The sequence below is a fragment of the Solanum dulcamara genome, chromosome 9 (assembly GCF_947179165.1).
Source record: "Solanum dulcamara chromosome 9, daSolDulc1.2, whole genome shotgun sequence".
NCBI classification, from domain to species: domain Eukaryota; kingdom Viridiplantae; phylum Streptophyta; class Magnoliopsida; order Solanales; family Solanaceae; genus Solanum; species Solanum dulcamara.
Genome location: NC_077245.1, coordinates 60110815 through 60134100, shown reverse-complemented (window position 1 = coordinate 60134100; position 23286 = coordinate 60110815).

Below are 23286 nucleotides of genomic sequence, written 5' to 3'. Positions count from 1 at the left end.
GCAGAGGCCATCAAGGTAGAGGGTACGCATTCGTAGTCCTTATCACAGAGATATTCCAAAGGGTTGGGGTCCCCGAGGACTACCATGATTATATGGCCCCCCTTACCTTAGATTCTTATGATGTCATAAACATTAAGGGGCAAGATTACACTTACGGCCCAATCCTCACTACACAGGAGAGTGCGAGGCGCGATGATATTATAACAGCTTGTTTATTTGTCTTGGAGATTCTTCGACACCACACTAGAGGGCGAGCTTAAACTGAAGAAGAACTCTGTGATGTAGAAAGACAATATCCGCTGAAAGAGCATGCTATGGCTATCCTACGACATGGACCTGATTTTTATGAGCCTACTGAAGATGAAATCCCACGGATGAGGATAGGAGGAGGATAGACTCAGATGTGGAGTCAGATTTGGAGGCCACAAAGTTTGACTCTTTTGCGGTTGACGATCCGCCTGCTGGAGGACTAATGGATGACTTGACAAGGAAGTCTACTACTTTGTGCTCCTGAGGACAAGGCCAAACTCTAAGTGTGGGGTGGAATGTCTGTTTAATTTAAACTAATTCTGTTTATTTTTCTTAGTTTTGATGTTTTGCTTTATTTTTTTGTTAGTTTGATGTTTTTGTTTATATGGATTGCTATATTTGTTTACTTTTGTCAAATTGGTGTTTTGCTTTATTTTGATTGGTTAATATATTTATTATGTTTTAGTTTATATTATTTAAATTTTTTTAACTGACTTTGGGTTTAATGGTATTTGTTTTTGGTTCTTTGGCCATGGATAGTCCTCTTTTAAATTTTTTATTAGATATTTGTAATGTATATAAACTGTTACCAAACTATTAGATTGCTTATATAGCGGATGAAATGGTTGAAAAACTGACTAAATTGAGACGTCTAAGACTCTGTTATTTGATTTTGAATAATGTTCAATTCATGTGATTATGATTGAAATTTCTGATGAATTGTCGTTCTGAAATAAAACATGTGCAGTATGAGTAATTTTAATTGTATAATCCTTGTTTCTCTTGATTGCGACAACTTGCCCCATATTTATGAGTAGGGAAAACAAAGAAAGTTTAGAATTTAGGGAAATGATCTAGAAAATTCTTTGGTAACCTTATTTTAAAATAACTTGTCGTACCCACCTTATTGTAAATCCATATTTATACCTTTTAAGCCTTTGACTTGATCCTTTGGCAGCCTATATTGAAGCCTATTCCCATTTTTTGAGACCATAATTTTGATCCAAGAAGCCAAGTGCTTTGGAAGACAATAAGCGGAGAAATGGGAGGGGGGTGACAACCTTGTGTTGCTAAGAGTAAAACCATTGGTGCAATTAATTGAAATAAAATCTTGTGTTAGGGAAGACAAGCTTGTGGAAAGTGAAAAGAACACCTACAACATTTTGGTTGAAGAGAGTAAAGGAAAGAAGAAATTCCCTACACAGATAAATGAATTGAAAGGGCAAGTTAACAAAATAACAAAGTGGTAAGAATAAGACTATGAAGTACTTGCATGGAATTAATGAATGTAGTGTATTGAAAGTGCTTGGGAACCAAGTCACTATACATGTCTAGATTTCTACCTACCCGTCCCCCAACCTACATTACTATATGAAAAAGTCCTAAGTGATCCCTAAGTCTTAGCTTCCTTAATATATCTGCTTAATATACTAAGGGCAAGCCTATGGTTCATCTTGAGCAACTTGTGACTTTATTTGAGAGAGTGAACAAATTTTGTCTAAATACCCATTGTTGTTGACAGGGAATGTAACTGTGAGAGTATGTGAAAATTCTTTCTTGGTGAGAGCACATGTTTAATGAAGAAATGGTGATTTGTAAGAATTTTAATTTAACAAGCCATATAATTTTGTTTTATTATAGAGTCAACTCTCAAGTTTATGTGGTGTTGAGGTAGTCAGTCGCACGAAAAATATTAGACATGAGTTTAATGTAAGCTAATTGTGCAATCAATGTAGTTTGGTAGAATTGCTTTATATATGATGTGTTTGGTAGTTTAAGAATAAGACTGGAGTTTGTTCGAGGACACATAAAGATATAAGAGTGGTTTGGTGATCTTGGGTACATTTATGTGTCCAATAACAAATAAAACCCATTCATTAAGAAAGTTGAGAGCAAATTCCTAGAGTTTAATTCATATTTTTGCATATTTGTGTATTTTTATAACCAACCAACATGATTAGATACTTTCAGGGCTAACTGAGAAAGAATGGACATTCAAAACATGATCGGATTGAAAGTCGAGCTCAAAGGAGAAGTTAGGAACAAAATGTGAAGAAAATGCATCATAAAGAAGTCTATCTGTGTCGCGCACTGAGCTTCAGTAATTTATTTCCAACACTTGGAATTTATTTGACTCAACAATGTCGTGCACGCTAGGTCTACATTGCGGACCTGGTTTTGGATAGAACAAATTTCCACCGACACAGAAAATAAAAAAATTACACTAAACTGAACGAAGTCTGCATTGCGGATTTCAGTGCACCTACTTTAACTTCGCATTTTTGGTTCTATAAATAGCACCTTTACATACTTTATTGAAAACGCAGATCATATCATCGGATTTGGATTAAAGGAGACAAAGGAAGAACTCATTTTGGGTGATATTTTCTTCTTTTCTTTAAATTTAATTGAAGGTTTTATGTTATTAATGATTTGTGTAATTATGTTACAAATGATGAGTGGCTAAATCACCTTGTTCTTGGTTTTTTTTTTCGAATTTTTCATCTTATATATATAAAAGTAAGCTTACAAGTACAAGGAGGGGGACGTGAAAGGCCTTACCTCCGAAAATAAAATGAAAGATATCTAATAAGAGGACTCCTCTCGACTAGGAAGATCAAGTATAGGAAACTAGTTCTATTCAACTAAGGTACATAACCTAGCTAAATTGAAGAAAATCAAGTATACCCAATTTCCTTTGCATGGGTCGAGATCGGTCATATCTTCTGTGATGCTCGACTAACATTTCTGAGAATCCATTCGGGCTTTAAATTCTTGGGTCCATATAATAGCTAACATACAAGTTGTTGAAAGTTGTTAAAATTTGGATTTTGCCAAAGAAGAAGAAACAAAGGGGTTCCATAACAATCGGCTATCTTTTTCAAGGTCGCTTGACTAACGTCTCCGATTCTCCGTTCGGGCTGAAATTTCTTGGGCTCTACAATTGTTGGAGTTTCTATATTCCTGCAAAAGTTGGAGCATTTTTGATGATGTATACTGTTGCTCCTCTTGAGAGTTACTGTTCTGCCTGCAACATCGGCTGTCTTTTTCAATGTCGCTAGACTAACGTCTCTGGTTATCCGTTCGAGCTGAAATTTCTTGGGCTCAACCATCTTTGGGGATGCTATTATCCTGCAAAATTTAGAGGATTTTGGATGTTGCATGATGCATGTTGTTGAGGGCTGATGGCTGTTGCTGAGGTGATTTTTTGTTTCTGGCATCTACTTCTCCTTAGTTTGGACAACTTGTTGCAAGGAACAGCTCCTCTTGTTTTTGATCTTGGGATCTTGCTGAATCTGTAGAGATGCATGTCTATAAGTTGTTCAAATTATCACAGCTGGAGTGTGTTGTGAATCTGTAATGATAAACAAACAAACACAGATGGCTTAAGAGGTGCAATTTCAGATTAGTAGGAGTTGTTGAGAGGTGTTCCTGATGAATGCTTTTGGATTGTTGTAACTGTTGTAATCTTGGAAGAGGCTGGAATGTTATTCCTGCTGTAGTTTGTAACCTGCACAGAAGCAAAAACAAAAACCAAAGTCTGGAAATAATTCTGTAACCCCAAAATAAAGAAGCACTTCCCTTGTGGCTCCTCTTGTTGTTACTGATGTAGGAAAATTCCAGGATGTGTAGTGTGGTGTATCTACACAGACCAGCAAACAAAAACAAAAACAAGAACTTGAATGTGTCCCATGTGTGGTGCAAGGAAACTAGCCTGGGCTTCCAATCAAGATTCCTATACCTGTTAAGCCAAGAAAGAAGAGAAGACAAAATATAAACTACTCTACTCCTTACCTCTAAAGCTAGACTGGTTATTCTAAGAAAATAATAAGGATAGTAATAAGGAAGGGAGATTTTCCCTTGTACAGGAGTTCTAACTGTGAGATCTTCAAGGTATTTATAGCTATGCATAGACAAAACCATGATGAAGTTTGAGTTAGAACCAAAATGGAATGAGTTAGGAAGGTTTCTTGATTCTCCTGAGTTTCTTTCTTCTGAAAGAAGGCATTTCCAGCTTGTCCATCTCAAGGTATGCCTTAGCTTGTTTGGGGAGATCATGCACAGTGAAATAGAGTTCAGGAGATTTGCATTTGTGGCTATGTTTGGATAAGACATCAGTTGTGTAGTTTGCTTCTCTAAGGATGTGTTTACAGCTAAAAGTTTGGAATTGGTTGATGATGTTGTTTAAACTGTCCAGCAGCTCCTTGATTGACCAAGGGGGTTTTGCTTCTTGTTGTAACCACCTGATTAGGAGTTGAGAATCTACCTCTAACTCTACCTGTAAATAACCAAGCTGAATACACCAAGATAGACCAAAGATAGCAGCCCTGATTTCTGCTTGGTTGTTAGTTCCTTCCCCCAATGAAACTGCATAGGCAAAGATAAGGTCACTATGAGTATTTCTAAGTATTCCTCCTCCGCCAATGTTGCCTGGGTTGTTAAGGCCACTACTATCTGTATTTAGCTTTACCATGTGATCACCTGGTTTGATCCAGCATATAGGGGTAATTTTGGTGTCATAGTAGCATTGCTCCACTGAAATGACTAGGTCCTTCCAGTTATTTGGCCACTCAATATAAGGAAAAGCTGTGATGAGCAGGTTAGAGATGTCTTTGTAGACAGAAAATTTGACTCTTGAAAGGTTAGATTTCTTCCCTCCATATTTGGAAGCACATCTATTCTTCCATAAGTTCCAACAAATAAAGACAGGGACTGCTTGTAACAGGAGCTTATGGGCTTCATTCTTGTATTTAGTTGTCCACCATCTCATAAGCATATTTCTAAGAGGTGTGTAATCCTTTTTATGCCCAAAGAATCAGCAAACACCCTCCAAGTATTCTTGGCAAAGGTTCCTGCTACAAAGGTGTGATCAATGGTGTCTTAGCCAGGTCTATCCCAACAATGGCACTGAGAGGGGGCTTTGCCAAAGCTAGTTATTTTCTCATTGGTAGGTAATTTCCTTCTAAGAGCTCTCCAAACAAGAAAGGAGCATTTGAAAGGTATTAGTTGGTGCCAGGTACATGCATTCAGCATAGTATTTGTCCTCTTGTCTCTAATGAGCTCCTAGGCAGAAGAACAACTGAACTCCCCATTGGTATTAGGAGTCCAGCAAGGATGGTCCTATTTGAGAGGATGGTAGCTGAATTAAGTTGCTAAAATATTAGGAACAAACTGAGGAGGGGCTTTTTGGATAATGAGATCAACATTCCATTGGCCATTAGTTAGAAAAGCTGAAACTTGGGTGTGGCTAAACCTACAGCTGTTAGCAGAAAAGTGAACTAAAGGGCCAACACCTAGCCAGTTGTCCCACCAAAAAAGGCAAGAGCCAGACTTAATTTGCCACTGAATGTGAGGCTCAATGTTGTGTTTGTTGTTCATGAGGTGCTTCCAAATTAAGGACTGACCAGTGTCCCATTTGTTTGTAATAATATTGGCCCTCTGACAGTATTTGGATTTAAGGAATTCTCCCCACAAAGTGTTCTTGGTTCTAAGGGTCCACCACTGCTTGTATTGAAAAGATTTAACCACATCAGTGATTTGTCTAAACCCTATGCCCCCTTCATCATAAGGATAGCTAAGGTTCTTCCATGAGGACCAGTGGTACTTCCTCTTGTCATTTTTCCATCCCCAGAAGAAGTTAGCAGTGATGCTCTGAATCTGCTTGATGATGGTTGAGGAAGGGATGCTGGCTGAAAGCAAATGTATTGGCATGGCTTGAATAACATGCTTCACAAGAATAGCTCTACCCCCATAGCTCAGGATTTTAGTATGCCAACCAATGATCCTGCTTACAACTTTTGCAATAAGATCAGAGTAGTAAATAACTCTTTGCCTACCAATATAAATAGGACATCCCAAGTATGTTATAGGACTACTCTTTTGGTTAAAACCAGTGATTTTCTTGATTCTCAGTATAGTAGACTTGAAAGCATTGGAGGGAACCATGAAATGACTTTTTTGCTTGTTGATCAGATGTCCAAAAACTCTTTCATAGGTAGCTAATGTTTCCATAATGAGAGCTAAGGTGTGCCTTCTTCCAGAAGTAAAGATGATGATATCATCTGCAAAACTCAGATGATTGATCTGAGGTCCCTTTTTTGCCATAAAGAAACCATGGAATTGGGGACGCTGATTAAGATTATTCAGTAGTCTGGACACCACTTCTACTTGAACTCTATTGTCGTCAACCTATCTTGTCATATTTTTTCTAACCTATTCTATCAATTTTTTGAATTTGAATTGGAGATACGACACTCAAAGATAAATCTAGAGTTTTTAGTATTTATTACTCAATGTATTCATTCACTTATATTTTATTTACTAAAAAGATTATCAAAAATGATAGTTCTTAACGAAATTAAATTACAGGTCTAATTTTTAAAAGTTCTAAAATGTACTATTTATTTAAAAGTATCATGTTTTTACATATCCTCCCAATAGTATCATTTTGCGCTGATTAAAAATCATCTTTAAATTAAATTATTATCTTAAAAATAATTTCATTGAATTTAAATAAGTAGGTAAATAGTTAATTAAGTTAGTTCTTCTATTTAATTTATGTAGATCAATGTTCCTAGGAATTAAAAAGAATGAAATAAAGAATTTGAATAGAGATAAAAAAAAATTAACTGATATTTAAATGAAAAGATATAATATTAGATAAGACAAATTTTGAATTTGAATATAAATATAAACGTTTTTGAATTGGCATAAAAATTTAAAGTTAATATCTAATCTAAAATTGATTTGAAAATAAAATAAATCAAATGTTGTTAACTTTTTTTAGGACTATCTAGATAGGCATTTTCGTAATAAAGATAAGGACAAAAAAGAATTAAATATTATATATATATATATATATATATATATATATATATATATATATATATATATATATATATATATATATATATATATATATTAGTTCTCAAAAAAATACAATACTGACATGATTTTCAAATTTGTGATTAAATGAAATTTGATTTGGAATAAAATTCTAACTTCAATTAAATATATATCTTTGATGAAGCATAAATCATATTAGTTTTTCATTTGGGTAAATCACCTAAATGTACGATATTCAAGAAATATTTATCACATATAGCAACATAATTATTTTAATCATGTATAGCAAATTGTTTGAATTAAATTAAGTACGGTCCTTACTCTTATAAAACTCTCACCCGTGATTTTCGCTTCCCCTGTTTCTTTCCATATTTGCTATATCAATATTCACTCCAATCTTCTCGCCCACGATTTTCTCCAAAATTAGGGCAATACTTACCTTCCTAGCTTCTCAACCACGACTTTCTACAGCATTAATACTCCAATTTTGGAATTCTGTGATGTGTATTCGGTGGTTATTGTAGAAGAATTGTGAAATTTAAGTGAACGTAGATTTAAATCAGTTGAAGAATTGTGATTTATGAGTAGAGATCCGTGATTACTTAAAGGTTTGAATAGTTGAATGTTTAATTGTTTGTATGTTCGAATTAGATTGCATGCCAAATTCATTGTGATACACGATTTGTATTCAGTTGTGATTCAATATGAAAGTTTATTTCTGTTTCTACGTTTATCATGATTACTTGTTTACTTGTTTAATGTGTGTGTAATACAGTTTTTGTTCGAGTTTAATTCATTTTTGTGACCTACATATCACTGAAGGCTAGTTTTATTAGATAAAGATTTTATTCGTGTCTAATTCTCTTCTAATTCAAGTTTAATGTGTATGTAATACATTTGTTTTTCAAGTTTAATTCATTTTTGTGGCCTATAGATCATTGAAGGTTGGTTTTGTTAGCTACATGTTTCATTCATATCTAATTCTCTTCTAATTCAAGTTTAATGTGTGTGTAATATATTTTTTTTTCAAGTTTAATTCATTTTTATAGCCTACAGATCACTGAAGGCTGATTTTATTAGCTACATGTTTCATTCTTGTCCAATTCTCATTTAATTCAAGTTTAATATGTGTGTAATACATTTGTTGTTCAAGTTTAATTCATTTTTGTGGCCCACAGATCACTGAAGGCTGGTTTTATTAGATATATATTTTATTCGTGTCTAATTCTCTTCTAATTCAAGTATAATGTGTGTAATACATTTGTTTGTTCAAGTTTAATTCATTTTTTTGGCCTATTGTAACATCTCAAAAAATTCTATGTGAAGACTCAAACCATTCTTCGTATGCGTATAGGCTTGAACTCGAAGACTTCAAATTGTATATATGAGTTAGGATCAATTCCTAAGTATTTGAAGTGTATTAGATGTATTTTAGGGTCATAAGGGATCCCTAACATCAAGCCGAGTCCAAAGAATTTCTATTGGCTAAGTTTTCCGATGAATCTGTATAAGGGTCAACTTCAAACGACCATATCTCCTAAAATATAACTAATTGGGTGGTCCATGACCTATCAAATTAAAGTTCTTTGAGTCTTCCTTCCAACGCCACCAAGATTGCATTTTTCTGATTTCAGATTCAAAAGTTAGGTTTGGTTGACCACAGAGGTCCCCTACACGTCTGCGTCGTGGACCTGCAGCGAACTTTGACAAATTTTTCCATATTTCATTTTTTGTCGACCAGAAAGGTGCGCGACACTTCTGCATTGTGGACCTGTCGCGGACTTGTCTAGTTTTCTAGATTTTGTAGGGACATTTTGAGAAAATTACCTAATATCTATATATAGGAACTTGGAACGTTTTGGGGTCAAAATTTCACAGTCTTTCACCTCCAAAGAACCCTAATTTTCATCCTCTTCTCTCTCAAATCATCTCCAACAAGATTTTCTCTCAAAACTCAAGGATTCAATTTTTCCATTGAAGACCTAACATTAAGTTTTCTTCAAAATCTACTCTAAGGTATGTAAGGCTAACCTAAAATATGGATTGAGTTCTTTCATATGCCCCATAGATGTGTTGGATAGAAATTGTGATAGACTTGAACCCTCCATGAACGTTTTCTTGAATTTTTCTAAAATCCTAGAATACTTTACATATTATTAATTGATTCATTATCTTCATGACTTGAATTCTTGAACAAATTACTTTTCATATGATATTTCATAAACTGTAGCCATATATATATTGATTGTAAATGATTATGTATATGCATTGATTGGAATGAAAAGCATGAATGGAGATGGCTAGGAATGTGAATGGCATAAAATAGGGACATAACTTATTGTTGTCATACAAGTATATCTGACTACTATTGAAAGATGTGATTGGGACTAATTGGATAGAATAATTTGTTGAAAGGTTTGATTATGGTAAAATTGATGAATTGATAAGGGTCCAAACAAGACTTGTCGATGTGACTATATTGAACTGATTAGTTAGAGTTTTATGAGCATTAAGTCTTGGGAGGAGTATCAAATACCGAATTGGGTAAGAGTAAGTAATAACTCAAATCCAATAACTACGTCGCCAAAAGTAGGAGAGGATTGAACCGTTAAAGTCGGATGTTTCCCAAATTATTGTCCTAACATGATAGGACTTGATTGGTTATGGATCCACGATTGTTGATTTGTTCTTACCCTAGCAAGGTAGAACGGACGTGGCAAAAACATCGGCTTGTGTATTGTTACTGGCTCATAAGTGATAGTTGTCGGATAAGAGAAACTCTCATATAGGTCTTGATAGTATTCTGAGTCGGATTAGGATGGATTGGGTTGAATTGCATGTGATTGGTCTTGTCTAAATCATATATTCTTGTTTAGACTCAGGACATTTTGATTGAGGTGCTCCTTCTTCTGAGTTGAGATTCCGAGTTGATTTGATTATACATTGATGTTTATTTCATTCGGCCATTTTACATACTTGTACATTCCATGTACTGATATTATTTGTCCTACATCATTTCATGATGCAGAGACAGGTACTAGAGATCATCAACAGGCGTACCATTGAGGATCTATTGATTTCCAGCTAGTTGGTGAGTCTTCCCGGATACATCTTTTCAGCTTGAGTTTGTTTTTTTTTATTTTGATTTGTGGTAGCCATGAAACTGTCATTGGAACCTCTTGGATTATTGATAGAGGCTTCATAGACTAGAGTGTGGAGGATGTTGATTTGTTTTGTTTTGATTAGTTTTATTCTTACTAGTTGTTGATTGGATATGTGGTTGGCCTTTGGCCTTAATTATGAATAGTATTTTTGTGAGTTGAGTCTTCTGCTGATAGAATATGACTGAATGGAAGTGTGATTGGTCCAAGTGGTTCTCTTGAAGGCTCGCAATGGTTTTTGAATATCGGCCACATCTAGGGTACCCTCTCGAGTGTGACAAACTTGGTATCAGAGCACAGAGTTCAAGAGTCCTAGGGAGTCTATGAAGTCGTGTCTAGTAGAGTCTTGCTTATGGGTGTGTTGTGAACCACACTTATAATCAAGAGGCTGTAGGACATTAAGAATTATTTTACTTCTTTCATATTCAGAATTCGTGCGATAGAGTTTAATTCTATAAAGGTTCTTTTCTAATTCATGCGTTTACACATTGCAGACAATGCCTCCAAAATGTACCACAAGTCAGAGGGACACTGTCTGCACAGAGGTTCCACAGACAGAGATTCCCCCGCTGAGGACTAGGGGCCGACCTGCAAGATATACTGAGCCATCTCAAATGCCTACTACTCAGCCTACACTAACTTCAGAGGCAGATTTTTTAGGAGCGATTGCTATGCTCACTCAGTTGGTGGCTGCCCGCAATGTTAGCCAGAGTTTACCAACTCCTAGCTCTAGTTATCAGGAGCCCTCTGCTTCCATGAGGATTAGAGACTTTCAAAGAATGAATCCGCTGATATTCACGGGTTCCAAGGTTGATGGGGACCCTCAGAATTTTATTGATGAGATGTGGAAGATCCTGAAGGTGATGCATACTACGGAGACCGAGGGGGTTGAGTTGGTGTCTTATTAGTTCAAGGATATGGAAAATATCTGGTATAACCAGTGGGAAGAAATTAGAGGTAATGATGCAGAGCCTGCCATTTGGGATGAGTTTGAGAGGGCATTCCTTGATCACTTCTTTCCCAAAGAATTGAGGGAAGCAAAAGTAGAAGAGTTCGTGAATTTGAAATAAGAGGATATGGTAGTTAAGGAGTATAGTCTGAAGTTCATCCAGCTATTCAGATACCTGGAAATGATCCCAGATATGAGGTCAAAGATGAGAAAATTTATCTCTAGATTAGAAAGACATGTGAAGAAGGAGTGCAAAGCAGCATTGTTGATCTTTGACATGGATATTTACAGATTAATGGTGTATGATCAGCAGGTAGAGGATGAGAAGAGGAAAGACAAGGAGGAGCATTTGAGCAAAAAGGCAAAATCAGCGGGACATGAGAGTGAGCAGAGGAAAAACAAGGGCAACAGGTCCTTCTTTCAGAAGAGGTCTTTCAACTATGCCCCATCTGCGGCAAGTGCATCTGCGCCGTATAATAGGTATGATCGGTAGGGACAGAGTTACCAAAATTTTAGATCTCAGGGTTCTCAACCCCAGGCTAGTATGGGTCAAGGTTCGAAGGGAAATCCATCATGCAACAAGTGTGGTAAGCTTCATTTAGGAGAGTGTAGAGAGGAAAAGGATGGTTGTTATAAATGTGGTCAAGTGGGCCATTTTCAGAGGGAGTGTCTGACATGGGGAAACATAGCCTAGTATTCTACCACCGTACTTCTAGCTAAAAGTAATCAGAGGGGCACTACTTCAGATACGAGTGGAGGTACAAAGCGTCTATATGCCATGGGTAGCCGCCAAGATTAGGAGAACTCCCCAAACATTGTGATGGGTATGATTCGAGTCTTTACTCTTGACTGTTATGTTTTGATGGATCCAGGTGCCACACTATATTTTGTTTCTCTTTATGTGGCTAGTAAATTTGACAAAATTCTCGAATGTTTTCTAGAACCTTTCAGTATAGCTACTCTTGTTGGTGATTCTGTCTTAGCTGAGAGAGTCTATAGAGATTGTACCATGTCAATCTATCACAGGGATACCCTGGCTGACTTAGTTGAGTTGGACATGGTTGATTTTGATGTGATCCTTGGCATGGACTGACTTTATGTCTGTTATGCCTCTATTGATTGTAGAACTCGAATTGTTAAGTTCAAATTCCTGAATGAGGCTGTCATAGAGTGGAAGGGTAGTCCTATTGTGCCTAAGGGTAAGTTTATTTCCTACCTTAGGGAAAGAAAGTTAATCTAGAAAGGGTGTATTTATCACATCATCTGAGTGAAAGATGACAATGTTGAGTCTCCATCCCTTGAGTCGGTTCTGATTGTCAATGAGTTCCCTAAAGTCTTTCCTGAAGATTTGCCTGGAGTCCCTCCTGATAGGGAGATTGACTTTGAGATTGATGTCTTTCCTAATACACAACCTATCTTTATCCCTCCATATAGAATGGCTCCTGTTGAGTTGAAAGAATAGTTGAAGGATTTGTTAGACAAAGGATTCATTAGGCCGAGTATCTTACCTTGGGGTGCTCATGTCCTATTCGTGCGAAAGAAAGATGGGTCCCTTAGAATGTGTATTGATTACAGGCAACTAAACAATGTCACCATAAAGAAAAAATACCCTCTCTCCAGGATAGATGATTTATTTGACCAACTTCAGGGTGCCACTTATTTCTCAAAGATAGACCTAATATTAGGTTACTATCAGTTGAAGGTGAGGAAGTGTGATATCCCAAAGACAACTTTTCAGACCCAGTATGGCCATTTTGAGTTCTTGGTTATGTCCTTTGGGTTGACTAATGCCCCTGCAGCTTTTATGGATCTCATGAATCGAGTATTTAAGCCATATCTTGATATGTTTGCGATTGTCTTCATTGATGATATTTTTGTTTACTCCAAGAATGAGGAGGAGCACGCTTATCATCTTAGAGTCATTTTGCAAACTCTAAAAGACCAGGTATTGCATGCAAAGTTCTCCAAATATAAATTTTGGCTTGCATCAATGGTTTTCCTAGGCCACATTATATCTAGAGATGGTATTCAAGTTGATATTCAGAAGATTGAGGTTGTGAAAAATTGGCCCAGACCCACATCCCCAACAGGTATAAGAAGCTTTTTGGGTTTGGCTGGCTATTATCGAAGGTTTGTAGAGGCATTCTCATCCATATCATCACCATTGACCAAGCTGACCCAAAAAAGGCTAAGTTTCAATGGTTCGATGCTTGCGAGGAGAGTTTCCAGAAATTGAAGACAAAGCTGACCACTGCTCCTGTTTTGACTTTGCCTGATGGAACAGAGGATTTTTTGATCTATTGTGATACGTCTAGAGTTGGTTTGGGCTGTGTGTTGATGTATAAGGGAAAAGTGATAGCCTATGCTTCAAGACAGCTTCAGATTCATGAGAGAAATTATTCAACTCATGACCTTGAGCTGGAAGCTATGGTATTTTCTCTTAAAATTTGGCTCCACTACTTGTATGGAGTGCATGTTGATGTGTTCACCGATCATAAGAGTTTGCAGTACTTCTTCGGTTAGAAAGAACTCAACTTGAGGCAAATGAGATTGCTAAAGTTTCTCAAGAATTATGATATGAGCATTCTCTACCATCTAAGTAAAGCTAATATTGTTGTTGATGCTCTTAGCAGGCTGTCTATGGGTAGCACTGCCCATATAGAGGAGGAAAGGAAAGAATTGGTTAAAGAGATGCATAGATTAGCTCGATTGGGAGTTCAGCTTAAAGAGAATAATGAAGGTGGAGTTAATGTTCAGAATGGGTCTGCATCTTCCCTCGTGGCAGAGGTAAAAGAGAAGCAAGACCAAGATCCCATCCTCCTTCAGTTGAAAGAGGTTGTTCACAAATAAAAGGTAATGGTTTTCTCCAAAAGGGGAGATGGTGTATTGAGGTACCAAAATATATTGTGTGTCCTAGATGTTGATGATGTTCGACAAAGGATTATGGCCAAAGCACATAGTTCTAGATACTCTATTCATCCTTTTTCTACAAAGATGTATCATGACTTGAGAAAAGTCTATTGGTGGAGTAGAATGAAGAAAGATATTGCTACCAACTGCCTAAATTGCTAATAGGTTAAAGTTGAGCATCAAAGGCCATGTGGGTTATCTCAAAATATAGATGTTCCATAATGGAAGTGGGAAATGATCAATATAAACTTTATTACAGGTTTGTCGAGGTCCCGAAAATAACATGATACAATTTGGGTGATTGTGGATAGAATGACTCAATCAGCCCACTTCTTGGCAGTTAAGACTACTGACACCATAGAAAATTATGCAAAATTGTATATTCAGGAGATTGTCAGGTTGCATGGGGTTCCTTGTCTATCATCTCATATAGAGGATCTCAATTCACTTCCCAATTTTGGAGATCCTTTTAGAAAGGACTGGGTTCAAAGGTAAATCTTAGTACAGTCTTTCATCCCCAAACAGATGGCCAAGCAGAGTGCACCATCCAGAAATTGGAGGATATGTTGAGGGCATATGTACTTGACTTCAAAGGAAATTGGGATGATCATTTACCTCTCACAGAGTTTGCATACAATAATAGTTATCATACAAGTATACAAATGGCTCCCTATAAAGCTTTGTATGGGAGGAGGTGTAGGTCACCAATTGGGTGGTTTAAAATTGGTGAAGTTGAGTTGATTGGTCCTAATTTTGTTTACCAAGCTATGGAGAAGGTGAAGGTTATTCGAGATAGGTTAAAGACAGCCCAAAGCCACCAGAAATCTTACACCGATGTGAGAAGGAGAGACTTAGAGTTTGAGGTGGATGATTGGGTGTACTTGAAAGTGTCACCCATGAAGAGCGTCATGAGGTTTGAAAAGAAGGAAAAACTTAGTCCTCGATACATTGGTCCTTACTAGATTGTGAGGAGGATTAGAAGTGTCGCTTATGAGGATTGGTCTATCCAAGGAGATTGCCTCAGTCAAAGTCTTGTGGAGAAATCAATTTGTTGAGGAAGCTACTTAGGAAGCTGAGAAAGATATGAAAGCTAAATATCCGCATCTATTCATTGAGAATGTTGAAGGTAATGTCCATTTTCTTGATTTGAATTGATATGCCCATTTTTAAGTTTGAATAGTAATTTATTTTGAGCATTTGATTGGTTGAATGATTGAGTCGTGATTGTTATTTATACCTCAAGACCATCCTTGGTTTACTCATCATTCGAGGACGAATGATCCCAAGCTGGGGATATTGTAACACCTCAAAAAGTTCTACGTCAAGACTCAAATCATTCTTCGTATGCGTATAGGCTTGAACTCGAAGACTTAAAATTGTATATATGAGTTAGTATAAATTCATAAGTATTTGAAGTGTATTAGATATATTTTAAGGTCATAAGGGATCCCTAACACCAAGCCGAGTCCAAAGAATTTTTATTAGCTAAGTTTTTCGATGAGTCCATATAACGGTAAACTTCAAATAACCATATCTCCTAAAATATAACTAATTGGGTGTCCTATAACCTATTAAATTAAAGGTATTTGAGTCATCTTTCCAACGCTACCAAGATTTTATTTTTCTGAGTTCGAAGTCAAAAATTATGCTTGGTTGACTAGAGAGGTCCGCGACAAGTCCGCGTTGCGGACTGTAGTGAACTTGGACAATTTTTTTCAGATTTCATTTTTTGTCGACCAGAAAGGTGCACGACACGTCCGCATCATGGACCTATAGCGGACTTGTCCGGTTTTCTAGATTTTGTAGGGACATTTTGAGAAAATTACCTAATATCTATATATATGAACTTGGAACGTTTTTGGGTCAAAATTTTGCAGTCTTTCACCTTCAAAGAATCTTAATCTTCATCCTCTTCTCTCTCAAATCATCTCCAAGAAGGTTTGCCCTCAAAACTCAAGGATTCAAGCTTTCCAGTGAAAACCTAACATTAAGTGTTCTTCAAAATCTACTCTAAGGTATGTAAGGCTAACCTAAAATATGGATTGAGTTCTTCTATTTGCCCCATAGATGTGTTGGATAGAAATTGTGATAGACTTGAACCCTCCATGAATATTTTCTTGAATTTTCCTAAAACCCTAGAATATCCTTACATACTATTAATTGATTCGTGATCTTCATGACTTAAATTCTTAAACAAATTACTTTTCATATGATATTTCATAAACTCTAGTCGTATATATATTGATTGTAAATGATTATGTATATGCATTGATTGGAATGAAAAGCATGAATTGAGATAGCTAGGAATGTGAATGACATAAAATAGGAACATAACTTATTGTTGTCATACAAGTATATCTGACTACTATTGAAAGATGTGATTGGGACTAATAGACTGATTTGTTGAAAGGTTTGATTGTGATAAAATTGATGAATTGATAAGGATCCAAATGAGACTTGTCGATATGACTATATTGAACTGATTGGTTAGAGTCTTATGATCATTGAGTATTGAGAGGAGTATCGAACACCGAATTAGGTAAGAGTAAGTAATAACTCGAACTCAATAACTACGTCACCAAAAGTAGGAGAGGATTGAATCGTTAAAGAAGGATATTTCCCAAATTATTGTCCTGACATGATAGGACTTGATTGGTTACGTATCCATGATTGTTGATTCGTTCTTACCCTGGCAAGGTAGAACGGACGTGGAAAAAACGTCGGTTTGTGTACTATCTTGCTCATAAGTGATAGTTGTCGGATAAGAGAAACTCTCATATAGGTCTTGATAGTACTCTGAGTCGGATTGGGATAGATTGGGTTGAATTGCATGTGATTGGTCTTATCTAAATCATATATTCTTGTTTATACTCAGGACATTTTGATTGAGGTGCTCCTTCTTTTGAGTTGATTTGATTCTATGTTGATGTCTGTTTCATTCGTCCATTTTACATACTCGTACATTCTACGTACTGATGTCATTTGGCCTACAACATTTCATGATGCATAGATAGATACTAGAGATCATCAACGGACGCACTATTGAGGATCTATTGACTTTCAGCTAGTTGGTGATTCCTCTTTATTTTTGGAGGATACCGCAGTTATCTTTTCAATTTGAGTTTGTTTTCTTTTATTTTGATTTATGGTAGCCATGAACCTGTCATTGGCACCTCTTGGATTGTTGATAGAGGCTTCATAGACTAGTATGTGGATGATGTTGATTTATTGTATTTTGACTAGTTTTATTCTTACTAGTTGTTGATATGATATGTGATTGGCCTTTGGCCTTAATTATGAATAGTATTCTTGTGAGTTGAGTCTTCCGTCGATAGAATGTGACTGAATGGAAGTGTGATTGGACCAAGTGGTTCGCTTGAAGGACAACAATGGTTTTCGAGTGTCGTCCACGTCTAGGGTACCCTCTCAAGGCGTGACACCTATAGATCACTGAAAGCTAGTTTTATTAGCTACATATTTCATTCGTGTCTAATTCTCTCCTAATTCAAGTTTAATGTGTGTATAATACATTTGTTGTTAAAGTTTTATTCATTTTTGTGGTCTATAGATCACTAAAGGTTGGTTTTATTAGCTACATATTTTATTCGTCTATAATTCTCTTTTAATTAAAGTTTAATGTGTGTGTAATACCTTTGTTGTTCAAGTTTAATACATTTTTGTGACTTACAGATCACTGAAGGCTGGTGTCATTAGATACATGTTTCATTCATGTCTAATTCTCTTTTAATTCAAGTTTAATGTGTGTGCAATGCAGTTTCTGTTCGAGTTTAATTCATTTTTGTGGCCTATAGATCACTGAAGCCTGGTTTTATTAGCTACATGTTTTATTCGTGTCTAATTCTCTTCTAATTCAACAAAAAAATATGCAGTAGAAAAACATGGCTAATTTGGCTGTGCTGCTTTACTTCAATGCTCGTTAGGATTCTACCAAGAAGTATATTAATTACTTGGCAGATAGCGTGTTGATTAATACCGATTCAACATTTGCTACCTCATTTCTGTGATTGTTGCTCAATTGTTAATAGACACATCAATAAGTAAAGTTGAAATCAGATATAAGATTGATGAAAGGTCTCCTCCAATTCAAATTCTTCCCCTTTCTCAACTATGAAAAAGATACAAAAGGGCCCGAATGCCCCCAAAGTTCATAACGATATGGGGTAAAAATGTATGTTGAAACCAAAAAGGACATAGAGATATGTCAAAATACCCTTTATGTTTCACAACAACTGAATCGGTTAACTTGGAGAGTGATTTCATCCTAATTCCACTATTATATTCAGACACTTCAGAAGATATGAGGATTACACACAATTTATACTTTTCTAATACATTTAGTGGTATCGGTGATGCGCTAGAGTTAATTGACTTTGGATCATGTGAGGAAGTTGATGAGCAAGAAGAAATACAATCAGGCATCATTCTTAACCCCAATCAATCTTTTTTTGAGAAAGATCAAGTTTACAAAAATAAATATATCCTCACCAGTACACTAAAAAGAGATTTCATTCTTAAACACTTCGAATTCAAGACATTGAGATCAAGCTCAACATGATAAGACTCAAATTAAAGTTAGTTTATATTATTGATTGTATATTAATAAAAGAAAATTCAACAACTATTCAATACAATGCCTCGGAGAAAACTGTAGATGAAATTTACGCGCTTCAAGCGTGGATAAATCTCAAATATTCACTATTAGAGATTTTGAAAGCGAACACACGTGTTTGTTGCTACATAATTCATTAACAGAAAGACAAGCAACAAGACAGTTGTTGGGAGTATTATTATTGCCAAATGTATTGATTCAGATGCCAACTACACACCAAGAAATATACAAAATAACATGTTACAGGAATATGGTGTGCGGCTCACATATATGCAAGCTTGGAGAGCTAAAGAAAAATCTGTTATATTAGTCTGAGGTGATCCTAGCTCAATCATATGCAAAGTTCCAAGTTACTTTCACATACTAGAGGCAACTTACTCTGGTTCTTATATAAGATTGCACAAATAAGAGGATGACCATTTCCTATATGCATTTGTAGCTCTGTTTACATCGATAAAAGGATGGGAGTATTTTAGACCAATTATAGTTGTTGATGTAACTTTTCTAAAAGGAGCATACAAAGGGACAATGCTAACAGCTAATACCTTAGATGCAGCAGGTGAGACTTTTCGAATATAATACTAGTGCTTCTATAAATGAAATTCTAAATTGTATTAAAAAATCCATATTATGTATTAAAAATGTATTAAACAAAAATATATAAAACATTATACTTGATGCACGGAGTATACTGCCGCTTGCTTATGCCATTGTTGATTCAGAGAATGATGCATCTTGGAGGTAGTTTTTTGAACAATTCAGAGAGGCATTTGGTCAAAGATTAGAGATGTGTATCATTTTGGATAGGCATGCAAGCATTATTAAGGCGACTTCAATAGTCTATAATGAAATACCTCATTTTGTGTGTATATGACACTTGTTGCAAAACATAATGAAAAACTTCAAAAAGAGTCAGCAAAAGGTAACAGAATTGTTCTACTCTATGACAAAAACATACACCATGGTAGAGTTTAATCAACTATGACAATTGTTGAGAAAATAGACAAGAGGATTAAAGCCTACTTGCTGAACATTGGATACAATAGATGATCACGTGCTCATGCTCATGTAAATAGGACTTGGATGATGACATTCAACATTGCAGAATCATTCAATTCAAGAATAAGACATGCCAAAGTTCTTACAGTCTTGCACCTCCTAAAATTCATGAGACAACTTGTTCAGAAATGGAATAACAATAACAGGTCAAAGGAAACATTTTCAGGATTTTACCTTGGAAAAATGTATGAAAAAATTCTACAACATAACGAAACTGCATTGGAGAAATTAAGAGTATAGCATCTGTAAATTTCTTTTTGCTAATATTTTTTCTTCTAATTCACATCTAACATCTCTCTTGTTTATATTTCTTCTTATTTTTCATAGGTTAGGGAGACAAATGAATATGTGTATACAATACTTGATGGTATTACATGATTCATGGTATGTCTTCAACAACGTACATGCACATGTGAGAGATTTCAATTGGATGAGATTTCATGTCCACATGCTTTGGTTATTTTAACAACAAAACACACTGGTTATAAAAAAATATTGCTCTGATTACTACGCAAGAAGAAATTTATTATTGACATACCAGTTTCACTTGAATTTCCTCCCAGATGAAAGCACCTGGAGTACACCAACACACATTCTTGAAGAGGTTGTACTACCACCACTTGGAAAGAGACCTCCTGGGAGGTTAAAATATAAAAGACACACGCAATTAAGAGAAGATGGATTTAAAATATCAAAAATAACATGCAGTAATTATGGACAACAAGGTCACAACAGGAAGACATGCAAGAATGCTAGGCCTTTAGATAAAGAATAAAGAATGATATTTGAAATAAAGAATAAACTTTGTTTGTTTTAGGTCATTAGTTTGCTACAAGAATTTATTTTTTAGTTCAAGTTTAATTCATTTTTGTGGTTTATAGATCACTGAAGGTTTTTTCATTAGCTACGATATTCATTTGTGTCTAATTCTCTTCTAATTGAATTTTAGTGTGTATGTAATTCATTTTTAGTTCAAGTCTAATTCATTTTTGTGTTCTATAGATTACTTAAGGCTTTTTCAATAGCAATATTTTTTATTCCTGTCTAATTCTATTCTAATTTAAGTGTAATGTGTATATAATAATTTTAAATTAAGTCTAATTCATTTTTGTGCTTTATAGATTACTAAAGGCCTTTTCCTTAGCTGCGCTTTTTATTAGTTTCTAATTCTTTTCTAATTCATGTTTAATGTGTATATAATACATTTTAGTTCAAGTCTAATTCATTTTTGTGCTTTATAGATTACTGAAGGTTTTTTTCTTAGCTACACTTTTTATTCATGTCTAATTCTTTTCTAATTCAACTTTGATGTCTATATAATACATTTTATTTAAAATTAATTTATTTTTGTGGTCTATAGATCACTGAAGGCTTTTTCCGTAGCTACACTTTTCATTCGTATCTAATTCTTTTCTAATTCAACTTTAATATCTATATAATATATTTTAGTTCAAATATAATTCATTGTTGTGGTCTATAGATTACTGAAAAAATTTTCATTAGCTACACTTTTCATTTGTGTGTAATTCTCTTCTAATTCAACTTTAATGTGTATGTAATTCATTTTTCATTCAAGTTTAATTCATTTTTACTTCAAGTTTCATTTTTGTGGTCTATAGATCAGTGAAAGAGTTTTCAACACAATATTAATTCATAATGTAGGTTTCAGTTTAATAACACTACTGCAACACTTTAACATTAACGTAGCTATGTATTACATTATAAAAATCAGATATATTTTACAAGAACAAAAAATTATATTAAAAGTATATTTTACACGAACAAAAACCACATTTAAAAAGATAGCACAAAACAATCTTCAAAACCTAACTAATACACCAGCTATAAAGTGTTTTTAGACAATATAGTTTTCATAGACATATTAACTAATATAACTATATTTCTTTATTTATGTGATCTTTCTCTTTAATTTGAAGATTACCTTTTTGTTTCTTCACTGCATATTTTCATAGTAGATCCCGAAATCTCTTTCGGAGACTATTTGCACCTAGTTGTTGATTTGCAATATCTTGACCATTGCTCACTAACTCCATAAATGCTGCCACAAAAACTCCACAGTTCCTACAAAATTTAAAATATAAAATTATTATAAAAATGCTATTGAGTTTAATAAAATCAATACAAAAAATAGTATCTATTTGATAAACAACTAAACTTACAGTGAATCTTCTTGTTGTCTAGGAATTCTTTCAGTTGTGAACTGTCAATCTTCTTGTTGTCCCGTGGGGTGCTTGCCAACAAACGACGTCCACATATATACTTAGTAATAGCATCAGAAGATTTGATTCCAAAATTTTTCTTATTTTCATGAGCTTCATAAAGTTGAAAATAAAGCTGAGCAATCTTTGTCTTGAATAGACAATCAGTAGTTGTAAATCGAACATTATTGTTGGTTTCATACTTCCCTTTCTTACTAATATAATAAGAAATGACGTCAAGATGCTGCAAAAGATTAAAATATAACATCAAATGTCAGATAATACTTCAATTCAGTGAGCTCATTAAAGCTCATCTACTTTTATGCCTTTTAACTCCTTATTTCTTTGCACGATTTGAAGGAAAGCTTTGTTTTATTTTATATTATTGCATAGTCTCATCTTAATTCAGTTTTTTTAAAAAAATATGTTCCTATAAGACATTCTAAAATGGTTATATTTTTGCAAGAACTCAAAAATATTTACAGTCAGGAGAGTTGAGATATTTTATTGATGTTTTATAATCTTTCGTATTCATTAGCAGTAGAATCATGAGTTTATAACTAACTCTGTTCTCTTCGTATTCAGCAGATCTGTGATCTTCCACGAGGTCATGAATTTGAACAGAATCAGTTATATAAACTTTGAACTCTTGAACAAGGATAGGTTTGTTCAGCTAAAGTTTACTAAATATATAAAAGCCTTCATAGTAATAGAAATAATCGTCATGCATATGAATTGTGAAAGAAAAATGAAAGACGAAGTTCATTCAGAAACATGAGGGTGTTCAACTGGAGTTTACATAACTGGAGTTTTTTTAAAAATCAAATAAAAAATATATTATAAATATATTATAGATGTATTAAAAATACTAAAAGCCTCTATAGTAATAAGCCATAATCACCATGGATATGAATCGTAAAAGAAAAATGGGAGAAGAAATTGATTCAGAAAAATAATGGTGTTCAACTGGAGTTTACATAACTAACTTCATCACTCCATGCTTGTCTAGAATGTGACAATTTGAAAAATTATTCTTTTGCTTGTACATTGCAAGCACCTAATTCAAATGTTGGCTTGAGGATATTGACAACATCTGGATAAGGTTTCTTTTCCCTTTAAAACATAAAAGAAATTAAATTTTCAAATGGTTAACTCATTTAAACTAAACCAAATTTTTGATATATAAAATAACAAATATAAATAAATTACCCCTTTTTTCTATCTGTATAAAGCCACGAAGTGAATGAATCTATCAAATAAGAT